The 17,419-nt window shown below is 49.1% G+C and overlaps 1 pseudogene; it reads left to right on the top strand.

Annotated features, from left to right (window-relative positions):
* Positions 1-11,021: 11,021 nt before the first annotated feature.
* Positions 11,022-17,103, top strand: LOC125434421 (annotated as a pseudogene).
* Positions 17,104-17,419: the final 316 nt, after the last annotated feature.

Here is a 17,419-nt window from a genome sequence, read left to right as displayed (position 1 = left end):
CTACTGACAGACTGCCTAGCCTTTCTGATGACAGACACTAAAACGAGCGTATTCGAGTAAAAGTCAAATCAAATCCAAATAAACAACCCGTCATAAAGGGGATGGCCATAAACACGAAACTGAACAAGATGAAAATGAGACTGTGGAGCCATAGCAGAAAGCAAGATATTGTCATTGCCAGAGCCCCTGATGGGGGAAGCTGGTGTGATGGATTTCAGGACTTTGCTAAAGTGTAACTAAGCAGAGCCAACTTGAATATAAAAAGTTAACTATAGACACATTAAAAAAGAGAGCGATAGATTGGCTGGAGGAAGAGTGCCAGTTAATCAGTGGGTGATTAATTTGAACAGGAAATCCTGATCATAATCTGTGTGAAGAAGGAGCAATCATGCAGTAGATTGTCCTCAGTCTGGTGTTAGGTCAAAGTGCTATGATTTTTCCTCAGGGTTATCATAAGTTCTCAAGCTATCTAGAAGTGAAGGAATTCTAATAACTCTAACATCAGGAGGTGCACAGACCTAACTGGAATGATAAATTCCTAAGGAAAACTGACTGCATTTAAAGTTTTCTGTAGATTAAGTTACTTGTAACCTCTTTCTAGGGACGGAGAAACTTGTCCAAATCTGGTAAGTGTCTAAACTGAAACAGCAGCAGCAATCTGTAAAGGACTGCCTAATTTTGACACTTACCTGTTTTGTTCTTTGTGCCAGTGCCAAACAACTTAGTTTTAATAAATTTTCCTAGTCCCTTTTTCAAACTGTTCAAAAGTTCCTGGTGCCAAATCGTCTCTGACAAGGAATAGAGTGTGAAAATACCATCTCTCTCTCTCTCTCTCTCTCCCTCCCTCCCTCTCTCTCTCTCTCTCTCTCTCTCTCTCTCACACACACACACACACACACACACACACACCAGTTAAGGATGGGACAATATTTGTATATCTATATAACATCACTCACATGCTATGCTAATAAAATAAGGTCTATTCAGTTTCAGACGGGACAGACTGATTATCTTTTGGACAGAACAATGTCCTCAATGTATCTGAAAGTGTTGGGTCATTGCAACTGGTATATAAAATTCCTAAGATCCGGTTTGCCCAGCAGGCCCCAGGCCCCCAGAGGTCTACTGCCTCATTTGGCTCTCCTGCTTTCATCCCCACGAAGCCAGCATTCTCAGAACTGCTATAACAGTTACAAGTCTCTCTGGGATTTTATAATCACCTATTTTAACCCCTAACTTGATTTTAAATCATTACAAGAGCTTTCCTGCGTCAAAAGAGTGCTATTTTTTCCCACATACGTGAAAGGAAAAAAGTAATTATGGAACAATACATAATGCACTGTTCTGCCCTTAGCTCTGGCATAAACACATACTATATAATGTAGGTGACATAAATGCAACCACAGGTACAGCACACAAACTTCTTGCAACAGAGATCCTACCCAGTACCTGATGTGGGCCTATAACACAGCTTTGTGAGAACTTTCTCTTTAAATCAGAAATGAGAAAAGTTCTCAAGGGAGCTTAAGGAAAGTCCAAGTGTCACCTTCTGTTAGATATATCCTTTCGTTGCAGGTAAACAGAGATTCCAGCACCTTCCACTACAGATAGATTTAATTTAATGAAAAGGAACGGTGAGAACCTGCCACAGGACAGAGGTCATTTAATAACTGCAGTTTGACAACCACCGAGGAAAGATTCGGCAGCCACCAACCCAGGCTGGCATAATGAAGCCCAAGGTTGAAAGAAACAAACAGAAAAGAGTTAAGAAAACCATGCAATATGAATCCTCCATCAAAGGAGCATAACAAGACCAGCCCAAGCACAAAATAGCATGGCCGTATTTTATCTACAGTCAGTTGAAAAAAGAAAGAAAGACCTTTCCTGCAGAGAAAAAAAACCCCGATGTACATGTCATCTAATACTGTTCTTTGGATGTCCACATTTTAATTAGTGGCCCCATCATTGTTTGGGTTGCATATTCACAAATGATAATGATTTAAAAGGCCATCTGCACACGCATACACACCTTTCTCTTGGCAGCCTTGCTGTAGGCCGTTATCTTCTTTGCTGTTTGCACAGTTGCCTTCATAGGCAGATTCAGCCATACTTCTTCCAGTCCGGGACTCAATGGCTTTGTCTCAGTGACAGACAGCATACAGGTGCGACAACACTTTTTGGGGACATCTGGCTTACAGGAACACATGTCTTGCTGATGGAAATGTTTGGCATTGTTTCCTCAGAGAATGGGAAGTGCCTTGAGAAACCGAATGCTACCATTCCAAATCAGCATGCAACGTAAAGTGCCCATTTATTCAGAAGTAAATCTTGTTGTATTCAATGGAGCTTGAGCACAGGTAAATAAACGCAGGGTTTCAGTCTTCATAGGCCCCTTCCACACAGGCCAATAAACCCAGGCTGGGGACAGAAAAAAAACCCATTCGGGGGGGGGGGGGCGGGCTTTGCATGGCTCTAAAGCGAGGCTGCCCCATGCTATCTCCCCCAAAACACATTATTCGAGAATCATGCTATCCACAATTATTTTGTTTTCACGTGGGTTGCAGCCGCTCATGAGAGAACGGCTGGCCGGGAAGCGCTTTCGTCGACCGTGCTTCCTTTTGTTTGTAAAGGTTCTGCCTCTCAGCTGTGTAGCCACGTAGAGTTGCAGGGATGTCAGCATGGCTGTGGGGTCCATGCCTGCCTGCCCACGTAGCTATGCAGAGGAGGGTGGTGAGTAACAAAAAAAATGCACCTCTACGCAGTGGTGGGATCCAAAAATTTTAGTAACAGGTTCCCATGGTGGTGGGATTCAAACTGTGGCATAATGCCAATGGGGCTGGGCAGGGCACGATGGGGATGTGGCCAGGCATTCCGGGGGCGGGGCATTCCTGGGCAGGGCTGTGCGCCGGTCCTTGAGTGGGAAACGAATGCACGCAGGTGCAGGCTGCCATGCACGCCGGTGCACCTCCTGCTAGACTGCTTCAAGTTCTGAGCACTACTGCTGAGAGGAGGGGCGTAACTAAGGCAAAAATCATGTGGCAAAATCCCCAATTAGTAACCCCCTCTCGACACACACAAATAATTAGTAACCTGCTCTCGTGAACCTGTGAGAACCTGCTGGATCCCACCTCTGCCTCTATGCGAAAGCACAACAACAACCCACATTGTGTCTGTGGGCTCCGTTCACTGCCTGCACTGAGACATGAGAATGCACCAACGAGACGTGTTGCTTTATGCCAACTGCAACCCACTGAACTTTTGCTGTACGGAAGGGGCAATATTCCATACAGACACATGCAAATGTGCCTCACCTCACCCCCCCCCCCCACCTGTGAGGTGGACAAAACATTTACTCCACTGATCCTTCCCCACTGTGCTACGGAGAGAAACACATCTTACTGCGACATGCCTCTGAAGATACCAGCCACAGATGCAGGCAAAACGTTAGGAGATAAACGACCAGACCACAGCCACGAGGCAGTCATATATATGGAAGGCTGGTAGAACGAATCACAGGATCCAACCGTGTAAAATTTGATGTGATAACATCATATCAATATATTTTTTTCAGCATTTATTTGTTCAAGTCAGTTTCATATCGCATCAGGCTGCTCCAGAGGAGGTACGCAAAGATAAAATTACAGTTACAATAAGTAATCATCAATAAAGCCAACAAAGCCAGCAGCCATAACAGCATGGCACCACACTGGCAGTAAAAGTAGTCATATTAAGATATAACATTAATACATAAATTAGGCAACTACAGTCGATCAAAGCACAGCACCAAGAAATGCATATACAATTTAGCAGCAGATTAAAAAAAAACTCCACAGGATTGGATCGTATGAATCCCATCGCCTGACTCTTTGTTTTGAGAGAGAAAAGCTTTCTCCAAAAAAGAAAGGCTTTCTCTCGTGGAGGACATCATTCTCCATTGGGCTGATGCAACAGAATTGAAGATCTGGTATAGCAGAAGAAAGTTATAGAACCCAATTGAAGCAATTTACCTGCTTATGTGTCTTTTGTGCCATTGAGTTGCTTCTGACTTAGGAGGACCTTATGAAATAAAGCCACCAAAACTATCCTATCATTGTATTGTCGAAGGCTTTCACGGCCGGAATCATCTTCAGATCCTCTGAAGATGCCAGCCACAGATGCAGGCGAAATGTCAGGAGAGAATGCTGCTAGAACACGGCCATACAGCCCGGAAACCACACAGCACCCAATATCCTATCATTATAGCACTATTCAGGTTTCATGTGCTGAAGACTGTGTGTCATGCCCCCACTGAGGCTTTGGTTATTTCCCCATCAAGCTTCAGTTTCCCCATAGTTAGCATGGTTTAATTCATTGTTAAGTCTTCTAAGGGAGGGTATTTTAGTTAGCCCCTGTCCCTTTAAGATATTTCCCAATAGGCAGTTTCCTTTCTTTACCCAGCAGTCCCCTGTTTTAGTTCTAGCCAGTCAGTCAGAGTGAGGTGTCAAGGGTAGTTGGAGACTGGAATATTCGTGACGTACTTATTAGTATATGGTGGCCCATAGAGCACAAGTTAAGTTTAACAGTAATTAGAACTAGACAAAGACTGAAAGAATTGAAAGGAAGCAAGACAGTGGACTTCCTTGAAAGCAGCCAAGAGAAGACACAGTCTACACTACAGCTTCAAACCTGCTCAAGACAAACAAGTACTCTGATTTAGATAGACCCACGGGAGGAGTTAGGGTCTTGTTTCTTTCAAGTAATACACCTATTGTTGAACTGTTGAACCTGGCTTGTGACTCTTCCACTCTGTCCTAGCCAAGTACAGGGCACCAAAAAGAGATTCACTTGGGGGGCAAAACACTGTGGCTTCCTTAACTGAGACAATCCATCTTATCTTGGGTCTGCCTCTTTTCCTACTGACTTTGACTTTTCCAAGCATGATTATTGTTTCCAGTGACTCTTTTCTGATGATGTAGGCCACTAACAACCAAATAACTGAGCAAATAAAAACGGTTTCAACTGGTGGCTAATACTGATGATGAGAAGATTGTTCCACAGAATTCCTAGAAGGACCCAGTAAAAAGGGCTCATACAACCTCTGATGTGAGCCTTGATGGTCAGGGAGGTAGTCATGAAGGAGTATAGTCCTAAAGTCACCTAAGACCTAGCACATTTATGGTTTTGACTCTGAACTGTGCTGCTTGGAAGTGAATCAGTGGGTAGTGTAGCTCTTTAAATTCTGGTTGGACATGTTCCCATACATATGTAAAAGTCAGCAACCTTGCTGCTGTACTAATTACAATTTTCTAATTGTCTTCAAAGAGCATGCTGCATTAATCAAATCTGGACGTGCCATCACAGCATGGGTAACTGTGGTCAGAACTCACTTTTCCAAGAAGAGATCCAACTGGCTGGTTAAAACGCTACTGCTATCAATTCTGCACAGCACAAATGAGATGACCTGAGGACCAAAAAAAAGAAAGGCATCTTGGGAAGGCGCTCCACACAGCTTTTATTCCCAGAATGCCTTATTTCTGCTCAATAATGATAAGAGAAAATTTGTACCCACCAGACTAAAAAGTCACAAGGTATTTTATAACATCATGGCAATGTTTAAGAATTATTTCAAAACAAATTTGTACAATACAGGCACACGGGCACACAGCAAATTTTAACACAATAACAGCAACAGCTAGCCAGAATCTAGATAATTACTGGCCTCGTGAAAAACTTCTAGGCTGTTCTGTAAAATAAAATAAAAAGCATGTTACACAAAACATCACCATGTACAGGGAACATCAATTCCAAATCATGGAAATACTTACAAGCAAAAAACAGGGATTTTTTCCTCAATGCTCTAACTATAATCTGCAGAAAATGATAAGACATTAGTAACAATATGTACAGCGTTCAACCAGTATTTTTGTTAACAAAAAAAAACAAATACTGCACCAAAATTACCACGTTGGGGTCGCGCTCTGAAAAATGGTTTTTTCTTATGCCTCTCGCCTCACCCTTGAAACCAAGGACAGAAGCAACCAATTGATAAGAACAGTCAAGGGAGGCAGGTGCAAGTAATAAAGCAAGTAATAAGGTATAATTCTTAAACATTGCCATAATTCTTAAACATTGCCATGATGTTATAAAATACCTTGTGACTTTTTAGTCTTCAGCCTGGTGGGGACAAATTTTCTCTCATCATTATTGTGTGTGTCCCTTTATCCCTTTATCTTAAGTATGGAGTTATTTCTGCTCAAGGCATCTTTTTTGGAGAAGGCTTCAAAAGTGCACCTTTCCCCCACTAAGCTGGGTGCAAGACCTCCCCTGCCTGGTGTGTAGATTGCATAGCTCAAGAGCCATCTTATTTTTCTCACCTGACTGTTTCGCTTTCTGGTCAGTTTCACTCTTTGCTTGCACCTGACATGTTGTGTGCTGGTGAAGGGATTCTCTCTGCCTTCATTTGCTGAAGGCTTCCCCAGGACATTTGCTCTGCAGGCTCCGATCCTGGGTGCCTTTTCAGTCCAAAAAGTACAGTTCATCCTGCCGATTTGGGCAATATATAGTTTCCCTATTTTAATTTTTATTTTCAAGGCGGTATCTTTGAAGATACACGGACATGCATGAGAGAATCTTAGCTCCTTGAGAACTGCTTTACCCCCACCCCCACCCCATTGAGAAGCACTGGGTAGACCTGCCCTCCCTGAACTGAATTCCTTGTATATTTGCTGGAATCAGCAGGATGAGCTGAGTGCAACTGTGTATTTTTCAGGCTGAAAAGGCACCCTGGTTTTACTGCCCATTGAGAAGCATTGGGTAGACCTGCCCTCATCAACCGACTTAGTTTTTTCTTACTCTATATTGTCAATTCCAGCAATATATAGTTTACCTATTTTTTTAATTTTCAAGAATATGCATTATCAAAGATATGGAGACATGCATAATGTTGGAAGAGAAGGAGTTTACGCTGTTTCCTGCCTCAACCCACAGAGAGGATTTTACTAGATAGCCAGTGGCAAGATAGGGACCTAGGGATTGACACCTTTACTCTATCATGCTGGTTCTATCCTTTGATATTAGATTGCTACTCTCAGGGACTTCCTTCCTTCTGCCTTCTTCTCGCACACTTCTCCATCTTACTTTCACCATGCCTAGAGTGAGGATGGGTTCTCCGTGCATCCGTCTCCATCCAGCTAGAATAGGATAGCTTATTGAACCTATCTACCTACCTTTCTATCCAGAATAGAGTTCACTAATAAATACTCTTTTTATTAGATTAGAAACTACAAACGAGTCCGACTTTCTTTTGTGCCAAAGCTCACTCACAAAGCTCACACACATATGTGCGCAGGTAAGCTTTCACTGTGCTTAGCCTCTGTGCGCTCTGCTCAATGTGCAACGGGAAAACACACTACGAGGTGCTGTTTCTCTCTACACATAAGAGACTCTTATGTGGCTAAGAGAACCTTAGCTGCTCGGAGAACAGCTTTACCTCCCATTGAAAACATTGGGTGGACTTGCCCTCCACTAACCAGCTTAGTTTTTTTCTTGCTGGAAAATGGATACCCTCAAGTTGCGCACTTGACAATTTCATAACCCCCAGCTGCATACTTTCTGGGGAGTGAATGTCGCAAACACACTGACTCCTCAATCTTTGACTAGCTCGTTTGTTATCCAACAGCCTTATGTGGGTGGAACTTCAGTTTGTTGGTCTTCTTCCTCCAGTCTATTACCAACTTCAAATATCTATTCAGAACATCTACTCCCTTACCTGAACCTCTGGATAACTTTTCACAGTGGTTTCATAAAGATACTAAAGCATGAGGAATGAGATGGAATCTTGAAGAAGAAGAAGAAGAAGAAGAAGAAGAAGAAGAAGAAGAAGAAGAAGAAGAAGAAGAAGAAGAAGAAGAAGAAGAAGAAGAAGAAGAAGAAGAAGAAGAAGAAGAAGAAGAAGAATTTGGATTTATATCCCCCTTTTCTCTCCTATAGGAGATTCAAAGGGGTTTACAACCTCCTTACCCTTCCCCCCTCACAACAAACACCCTGTGAGATAGGTGGGGCTGAGAAAACTCAGAAGAACTGTGACTAGCCCAAGGTCACCCAGCTGGCGTGTGTTGGAGTGTACAGGCTAATCTGAATTCCCCAGATAAGCCTCCACAGCTCAGGCGGCAGAGCAGGGAATCAAACCCAGTTCCTCCAGATTAGAGTACGCCTGCTCTTGGGAGATCTCCACTTGGGAGATCTCCAGCATAATTACCATGAGGCCATACAAAAGCCCACTCAGCACCATCTCAAGTTGAAGGAAAGCTAAAGCTGGATAAATGCCTTGGTTTCCTTGAACTCTATAACAACCACTAGTAGCATCACAGGCCGTTTCCCCACTCCCTGTTTGATGTGGGCTACTCACAGCAAGTAACCTGCAGTCCAGTGGCACTCCCCATGGCGGCGGCGGTGGCGGCAGCACAGCCACCCCGATTCTGGAGCTCTTCAACTCCATTAGCGCATGGCATTCCCACTCCTGTTTGCAAGAGCGTCTTTAGGAAAAACCCTCGGAGAGCACCAGCCGCTGCTCCTAGTGACGTGGACGCTACTGTCCAATCAGGCCATGGCGGGGCTCCAGCCAATCAGAAAAGAGACCCGCATTTCTGATGCCACAGAAGACAGTGAAGCTTTCGGAAGGCACAAGCTGCGGTGGGGTGCACGAACTCACGCTGAAAAGCAGCGGTTCAAGCTAGACCGGTTTGCCTTAGCTTTTTTTTTTAAGTGGGGAAACGGCCACAGTGCCCCTGATACCCATCTTGGACACCCTGTCCAGAAATTACCATGATCAATCATATCAAAAACCACTGAAAAATCAAAAGAAATCCACAGAATCGCACTCTCCCCTGTCTCCCTCCCAGCAAGTGAAGTCTAGCTTTTGTCATCCTCAGGCTTGGAATAAAATCCACCGCTCTTGGTTCTGGAACTTTGTGTCATCTATAAAGCCTTGTGATGATGAGTAATTCAAGGCAAGGTCCCTATCAAGTTAGATTGATCTCTTAGGCTGTTTTCTTCCGATGCCAAGACATGAAAACAACTGACAGCTCTGCTGTTGCATTACTAGAGCATACTTGTTAGCATTCTTTTTTTACAACACACACACCCATTTTATACATACCTGCACTCTGATATCTGACTTTAGCATAAAGCGAACTTTTAAAAAAAGGAAACCAATTTTGCTTACCGTTTAAACAGATGGGAAGAAACACACCATCCTGCAAAATTCAAGACCGTTATTCCATCTGCAACTTACCTAGTTCTTACATTGTGCATATGGTAGAGGCTGACCACCCACTGCTCTGAAACTCCAGAATGCCGGGGTGTGGAGGCGTGAATTGATAGAGCGGCAGCTGGAAGTCTGAAGCTGCAGGCTTATAAGATCTTTTTTTGTGGCAGCCTCGTGGACTCGATATCTCCTAGCAGGCACAAAGCTTATTTCCTTGAATCAGATAACAGCCGATAACTCGACGATGTCAATCTTTCCGTTACTCTAAGCCCGGCACCACAGGGCCCCGGTGTTATCTGGGAGGTTTCCACCCCGGAGTACCCAGTGTTCAGATGATGCCAACTATATCAAAGATGGTAATGAGAATCTGCTGGCAATCAGCATGGCTAGCAAGGTGGGGGAAAGCAGATATTTAAATCAGGTCCTGGTGTCTGTGCAAGTAAAAATACAATTGCATGATTTTCATTAAAAAATAAAAATACAGATGCCTTGGCATAATAACAGCGCAGTAAGTATAACAAGTTGATTCCTGCCAACCCTAGTTGCCATGGATTATCCATCTGTGACCTTCTGGCATGCTAGGTGGTTTCTACTATTAAAGGTAAAGATAGTCCCCTCCCCTGTGCAAGCACCAGATCATTACTGACCCACGGGATGACGTCACATCACAATGTTTACTAGGCTGAGTATGTTTGCCATTGCCTTCCCCAGTTGTCTACACTTTACCCCCAGCAAGCTGGGCACTCATGTTACCCAGGGCTGGATATGGGAAGGGGGAACAAAGGAGCAGGTGCCCCAGGTGGTGGGTAGAGAGCAGGTAGAGGCAAGAAATGGAGAAGACTTAATTGGCCAGAAGAGATGGCTCATTCTGCAATGCAGGTGTCCATTCATGTTATTAGGCTACTGCTAGGAGGTGGGGGAGGCTCATGTGCCTGGAAGAGATGACTCATTCTGCATGGCATACAACTGCCCATTAGGCTGCTGCTAGGCAGTGGTAGAGGTTCAGTGGTCCAGAAGAAATGGCACGTGTCCAGTGGTGGGATCCAAAAATTTTAGTAACAGGTTCCCATGGTGGTGGGATTCAAACTGTGGCGTAGCGCCAATGGGGCTGGGTGGGGCACGACGGGGGCGTGGCCGGGCATTCCTGGGGCGGGGCATTCCTGGGCGGGGCTGTGGCAAGGACGCAGCCGCTGTGCCGGTCCTTGGGCGGGAAACGAATGCACGTAGGCACAGGCTGCCACTCACGCCGGTGCACCTCCTGCTAGACTGCTTCAAGTTCTGCGTGCTACTGCTGAGAGGAGGGGCATAACTAAGGCAAAAATCATGTGGCAAAATCACCAATTAGTAACCCCCTCTCGGCACACACAAATGATTAGTAACCTACTCTCGTGAACCTTTGAGAACCTGCTGGATCCCACCTCTGCACGTGTCCCCCCAATTATGCCACTGCTAGGAGGTGCAGGAAGAGAGAGGGCGATCCTAGGTCTATCATAAACAGCTTTGCTTAGGTCATGAAACTGAGGGCCTTGGCTTCCTTTGTTGAGCCAATCAATCTCATGGTGGGCCTTCTTTTTCTACTGTCTTCAATATTTCCTAGAATTACTGTCTTTTCTAGTGAGTCTTTTCCAGTGGCTAAAGTACAGTAGCTTCAGTTTAGTCATTTTAACTTCTAGCAGCATAATTATCAGATAAAGCTTATCTTAGGCTGTACTTTGGATTTATACCCATTCTCAACCATAAGAAGGCTTACAACTTCCCCCTTTTTTGCCTCTCCAAGATGGCACTGAAAGTCAAGAAGGAGTCTGTCCCAGCTAAGACTGAGGCAAAGTACAAAGCCTTGAGGGCTAAAAAGGCAGTCTCGGAAGGTGACCCTAGTCACACCAAGAAGAAGGTTAGGATGTCGCCCACCTTCTGAAGACCCAAAACGCTGCAGTTATGGAGGCAGCCCAAGTATCCACAGAAGAGTGCACCAAGCAGGAACAAGTAGGACCACGATGCCATCATTAAGTTCCCACCGACTACAGAGTCAGCTCTGAAGAAGATAGAGGACAGCTACACACTGGTCTTCATTGAGGACATGAAAGCAAACAAGCACGAGATAAAGCAAGCAGTCAAGAAGTTATATGACATAAAAGCTGCAACCGAATAACCGGGGGCAGCCATTGCTGCCGGGGTGAGCCAAGGAGCAAAAATAAGTTGCAAGCATGGCTTGGCGGCATGCTGCAGAAACGGGGTGCATTGATTGGCTCCCGGCCGGTAAAGGCGGGAGGAGCCAGGGTATATAAGAACGCCTCACCCAGACCTCGCCCTTCCCGGCGGCGAGACTCAGAAAGGCGTGGTGTGCAGACCTTGAGTCGAAATGCGTAAGGCCTATGGAAGGAGCCTGGTCTTGGCCATTACTCCCACTTTGCTTGGTCTACTCCTTACCTCTTCCTCAGGCACCTTCCTTCTTGGTCTGACTTCACCTGTTAGTACTTATCATTTCTCTTCGTTCCTTTTCCTCTCCATCCCACTTCTCCCCTATTTTCATCACTCTTGGCTGTTGGCCATGGGTCTCAGCTTCACCGCTAATGGGTCCCTAAGCTGGCTAAGAGCAAGGAGCTCCTCCCAGGAGGACCTGCCACCTTCCGGCAGGGCCCGGGCCCTCCTCAACAGCGCGTGTGCCCAGATGGGGCCCGGGGCAGTGGGGAGGAGAGGCTCCGTGATGGTGAAGGCCATGGATCGGCGGCGGCCGCTGGGCGAGGTGCACTTCTGCCACCTCGGCCTTGGGCTTATCCCCTAGGCAGGGAGGTGAGTCGGCGGGTCTTGGCGGCGCAGCCTTCTTCATCCGGGGAGGCGATCCCTGTGGGCACAGCAGAAGAACTCCAGCCAATGTCTCCTCCAGTGAGTGCATCCACGTTGGTGGATAGATCCGTGGAAGCGACCCCTCCGAGCCGGGAGGGCTGGAGGGAAAGAAGCTGTCGTCGCTGACACTTCCGGTCCTCCAGGCGGATTTGCCCAGCTCCCTCTTCATCCCGGGTGAGTCAACTGAGGATGATGGAAATGCAAGCTTAGCGGGGAGTTCTGGTTTCAAGGGGAGAAGGTGCCTGCTCTCCCCCCCCCTGGCTAGCGCGTAAAATGCAGGCGCTCTTCGAGGGGTTGGAGGCCTTCATCTATTAGGCGCCGTGGTCCCCGACGCACAACGGGGAACTCTCCTTAGTCCCACACCTCCCAGGAAGTCTCGAGGGGAGCCGGGCTCCTCGCATCGGGTCTTTCACGTGGACGTGATTCAGATGCCTGCGGCAGGAGGGAGCAGGGCTTCTGTCCGGGGGCAAGGCCGATAAGAAACAGAAGGATCCGGCAGTGGCGGAGCGGACCTTTAACAACCGGGTTGCAGGGCTTTACTGGAATACCTACCTGGCCCTGATGGCGGCTGCCAATTGCCTGCCCTGCGTTAACCCGGCACTTGATGGCCCATATGGCAATACCACGTGCAAGGCGGGCCCGGTCCTTGGCCGGGCTTAACCCGGCGACCATAGCCTATGATGAGGGCTATCACGCAAGAACACTTCCCATTAAGGAGCCGCTTTGGCTGGGACCTCTATCCACGCACTCACAAACATGGATGGTGGAGTGGTCCAGCCCGCCAAGTGAAAGGAGCATCGGAGCCCTCCCGCCACCGGTGAGGCCTCCCAGAAGCTACCTGGAAATGGGGGGATGGCCGAAAGGGACTTGCTGGGAATTTATAATAGAGGCGCTTGCCAGCACGAACTCAAAATGCAAGTATGACTTTCCGCGTTTGCTCCAATTGTTCTGGAAACCACTACAGCAGGGTGGGCTGCACAAAAGCCAGTGCGGGTCGCCCTCCGCTACGACGGCAGGCCCGTTCCCCTGGCACCGGGCCTCTCTTCAGAAGGATGCCGTGGGCTGCCAGGGCGGTCGCTGCTGCCTCCCAAAAGCATTGAAACTTCAGCTTTGCTGCAGACCTTTTGCCCCCACACCCATCCGGCTGGGGTGCTGTTAGACTGGCTGCAAGCATTGGACCCTGACAAGGTGTGCAGCTGCGCCTTTTGGGGATGGCTTTGCAACGGGTTTCAGAATCCCATATATCAAGAAGGGGTGCAGGAAGGCCTATCAGGCTAACAAAATAAAAAAATCGGTCCTGGATCACCCCGGCGTGGTGGCAGATAAGCTGGCGGATAAGGAAGTGAGGGGGCCGGTACCGAGTTGCCGGTCCCTACAGCCAGCCTCCACTCCCCAACTTGGAGGGTCTCCCCATTGGCGTGGTGGCTATAAGAAGACCCCGGGGGAGTTTCACCTGATGCAACACCTCCCTCCCATCCCCTGGTGGGGCAACTCAGTTAACGATTTCCCTTATAGACCCCTGGGTATGTACAGTGCGGTATGCTCACCCTAGACGCAGGCCATCAGCCTTATCCTCAGGCAAGCTGGCCCGGGTGCATTACTGGCGAAATGCGATATCCAGTCCGCCTTCTTCGGCTCCTGCCCATTGCCCCCCTAGATTTTTTTGAGCTGTTGGGCATCCACTTTCAAGGGCTCTGGCACGTGGACAAGGCAATTTTCCATGGGATGCTCCATAGCCTGTGCCGCATTCGAGGCCTTCAGCACTTTCCTCTTCAAATGGGCTTCCCAGGCAGAGGGTGCCCTCCGGGTTGGTGATTTCACTCTGCTTGGATGATTTCCTGTTTTATGCGGCAGGCAGGGCACTCCAGGGAGTCGCGAGGAATGGCACTGGGGGCCTCTTCAAATGCTGGCAGCCGGAGAATAGGGGTCCCTTTGGCTCCCAATAAGATGGAGGGGGCCCACTTTGCCCATACACCTCAATGCTACTTAGAGAGGCATATACAGCTGATTGACCGCGGTCCATGGTATGTCCACTCACTCCCCAGAGACAAGCTGCCTCGCTTCTAGCCAACCCTAATCCAGTCGATCATGCCCCTCGCGAAAATGCAGGGTGCGCCTGGTCCAAGCAGTCCTTACTGGGTCACCTTTTAATTCTTGCCTACCGTAGGGTGGTGGCAATTCAGGCAGGGTGCACTCCTGGCATCCCTCGGCTGGCCGAGGTCTTTGTCTGGCTACAGGCCCCCCCAACCATCACGTTAGGGTTACAAAGGGACTTCTCTCGTAAAGAGGGACCTTTAAGGTTTGGCTTGAAACATTTTCTCCAAGAGGCTTGTAATGGCATTTCCTTGTGGCAGATGTCTGTAGAACCTGGCCTGGAGCTACAGGTGCATTCTGATGCCTCAGGGGCCTTTGGTTCGGTGTATACTTCCAGGGTCACTGGGCACAGGGCCTCTGGCCTGCATCTTGGCACGCACTGGGAATCACTAGGGACCTCACCTTCCTTGAACTGTTTCCCATTCTGGTGGCGGTGCACATCTGGCACGACTGTTGGCTCGATAAGAGGGTGCTCTTCTGGTTCGACAACCAGGCCGTCATGTGAGTGGTGAACAGGCAATCTAGCAAATCTGCACGGGTCATGCGTCTGGTGCGCGATCTTGTCCTTACCTGCTTGAAGTATAACATCTCCTTTATAGCTGCTTTCGTTCCAGGTTTGCAGAATGAGATTGCCGATGCCTTATCTCGCCAGCAGGGGGATCGCATCAGGCGCCTGGCCCCCGGGGCAGAGCTGTTCCCGGCGACAGTTCCAGCGTCCCTGTGGAACCTTGGCAGCGAACCGTCATCACAGGTGTTTTGAATTCGTTGGCACAGGCCACGTGTAGACAGTACGACAGAGCCGTGCGCGACTTCCAGAGCTACGCCGCGACAACAGGTCGGTCGGTCCGCAGTGGGGTGGATACAGGCCTCCTACTTAAGTACCTAGTTTACCTCCATGGGCGGGGCATGCACCCACAATCCATGGGGGTGCAGCTGGCCGGGATTGCATTTTATTGCAGGATCTCTGGCTTCCCGGATGTAACTAAAACATTGTCGTCTGCCGGCTGGTGCTGGCTGGTGGCGCTCGGGCCCCAGCCATAGGGACTTAAGGCGCCCCATCACCAGGGAGGTGCTCCAAGCAGCCACAGGGGAGTTGCGGCAGGTGTGCGCTTCACACTATGAGCGCCTGCTCTTTACAGCTGCTTTCCACCTGGTGCATCACGGGGCTTTCAGGCTGGGGGAGCTGGTGGCCCCCACCAGGGACCGGCTTCCAGGTACGGTGCTGCAGCAGCAGCACCTGGTCTTGTCCGGAGACATGGTCTATGCATGGCTTGCCCATTCCAAAACCAATCAAAAGGGCCATGGTGCCTGGGTCACGATGCCGGTCTTGCCGGGTGATGTGACCTGCCCCCTTGCCTCACTAACCACTTGGCTCCGCCACAGGCCACGGCAAGGCGGGATGCTCCTGGTGCACGGGGATGGGTCCCCCCTTACCAGGTTCCAGATGCTGGCGGTGTTGAGGGCTTGCCTGGCCCGGGCAGAATTGCCAGCCACCGAGTGCGGCCTGCACTCCTTCAGGATTGGGGCCGCCACAACCGCGGCCCAGCAGGGCAGGACCCATGACGAAATCCGCACCTTGGGCAGGTGGCGCTCGGACGCTTTTCAGGCTTACATCCGCCCTCACTTAACATGTTGATTCCCTTTCAGTGCCTCCAGGGATGCCGCAGACTGTTTTCCGACAGGTGTCGGTCGTGGGGCACAGCATCATCAATCATGCCAGGGACTATGCCTGCTCATCCGATTGGTGCCGGCATCTCGGACTCGCGGCTCACGTGAGAATCACCTGGTTGGGGCAAGGGAACATGCTATGGGATGAGCTTGAATGCAAGCTTATCGAATACATTTTCCAATTGGCCACACCGGACATTTTAGTCGTCCACCTGGGGGAGGAGGACCTCCCGGCCAGGTCGGGCCTTGAACTGAGATGGGCGGTGGCCACCACGCTACGGAGCCTGGCGAAGCACCGGCCCGGTATGACTTTGGTGTGGTCAGATCTCCTCCAGCGGGTGCACTGGAGTGGGGCGATGGACCCCGCGGCCGTGGACAGGGCCCGCCAGAAGGTCAACAAGGCGGCCACCAAGGTGGGCTCTCCCTCGGGGGAGCGGTGGCGGACCATGCAGAGATTTCGCAGGATAACAAAGATCTGTTCGAGCCAGATGGTGTCCACCTGTCCCGGTGGGGCTTGGACCTTTGGCTGCAATCAGTGCGCTACACCCTCCTCCGATTGGTGAGGACCAGACAGGCTCAGGCTTGAGAAGCTTGGGCAGGGAGCTGCAAGAGGGGCAGCTCGTGGCGGGTTTGACAACGGGAGTCGCACATCTGGGGAGAAAACGAGCCTTCTGGCAGGTTCTCCCAGGCTTGTGCCCTGTGGAAGGGCCGGGGGTGGGGCGGGCAGGCTGGCAGGCCGGCAGGCCGGGCCGCTGCCCGACACCCCAGGGAGTGGGGTTGGGTCGGGCCAATAGGCGGCCGTGGGCTTAGCTGGTGCCCGACACCCCAGCAAGCAAGGAGAGGAGGGCGGGCCGGTAGGCGGCCATGGGCTTAGCCGGTGCCCGTCTCCTCAGCAAAGGCGGGAAGGGTGGAAGCCAGAGTGATATCTCTGGGGCTTCCCTTCCCGACATTTCCCAATGGAGATTGGGATGTTGATGTGCGACCCGTTTGCCGCCCAGCTTCATTTTGTACATAGTTGAAGTTTGATCATGTTATTGATTATTATATATTAATTAACTGGGCTGCGGCCCATTCCTTTTCCAGCCTGTCGTTGTTGTGTCTTTATTTGAGCGAAGAAAGGTCTCACCATCTGCAGCAATGACATGGCCAAGGTCAATGTGCTGATTCAGTCTGATGGTGAGAAAAAGGCTTATGTCTGCTTTGCTCCAGATTATGGTGTGATGGATGTTGGCAACAAGAATGGGATAATCTAAGCAGAGTATTGCCAGAGAAGTACAATAGAACTGCACAATAAGTACTTATATGTGTCATATATAACTCCCTCCCTTTCCCTTGTCACAACAAACACTTTGACAGACAGGTGGAGCTGAGGGTTCTGAAAGAACTGTGATTGGCCCAAGTTCATCCAGCAGGCTTCATGTGGAGAAGTGGGGAAACAAACCTGGTTCTCCAGATCAGCGTCCACTGCTTATGTGAAGGCGTGAAGAATCAAACCCGGTTCTCCGGATTGCTCTTAACCACTACATCATAGGTGTCAAACTCATGGCCCTCCAGATGTTATGGACTACA

This window comes from Sphaerodactylus townsendi, linkage group LG06 (genome assembly GCF_021028975.2).
Source record: "Sphaerodactylus townsendi isolate TG3544 linkage group LG06, MPM_Stown_v2.3, whole genome shotgun sequence".
Lineage (NCBI taxonomy): Eukaryota > Metazoa > Chordata > Lepidosauria > Squamata > Sphaerodactylidae > Sphaerodactylus > Sphaerodactylus townsendi.
The sequence above is the reverse complement of the archived record's forward strand: the minus strand, read 5'-3'. Positions and strand labels throughout refer to the sequence as shown.